We start from the raw sequence: 653 nt of genomic DNA, 5'->3' as shown, positions 1-653 counted from the left end.
ATATATATATATATATATAATTGTTAAACAGAACGTCAAACATCCGCTGTATCGGAAATCTGCAATGGCTCCATAACTACCGTCTCGGCTATAACCTTGGAGCCCCAGTAATCCGTTACACCACTTATCTAGCGTACTTAATCGTTTAGATTACCTGTATATATATATATACACTATATTAAAAACCGCACGATAGGGCAGCTATTAAGCTAGTATGTAGCTTTTAAGTAACTAACCCAGAATGGGAAGATTTACAAACAGATATCTGACTTGCTTTGGAGAATTTGTTGCAATTGCTTCCTCCAGAGTCATATCCCAATGAAGATCATATTCGTGGCTAAAATCATGTAAAAAAAATCGCCGAAAACACTCTCACGATACGTACATACACATACAGACACAGAGACACACACAGGTGCACATACACACGCATACACACACACACATACATATTATTCTTTAACACCAATAGCGTTGACAGTGATGTCGAAGTATCAGTGGCATATTCTAATGAAGGTTAAGCAGGCCGAAACTCCGAAGTCAAAGTCAGCACTGTAATTATTAACGGGTAATAAATTTGTTCACAACTAACAGTATTACGTCATCTTTTAGTTTAACGTAAAACTTACAACTCAACATGAAAATTATATATA

The sequence above is a fragment of the Octopus bimaculoides genome, chromosome 6, assembly GCF_001194135.2.
Source record: "Octopus bimaculoides isolate UCB-OBI-ISO-001 chromosome 6, ASM119413v2, whole genome shotgun sequence".
NCBI classification, from domain to species: Eukaryota; Metazoa; Mollusca; class Cephalopoda; order Octopoda; family Octopodidae; genus Octopus; species Octopus bimaculoides.
This window is presented reverse-complemented; position numbering follows the sequence as displayed.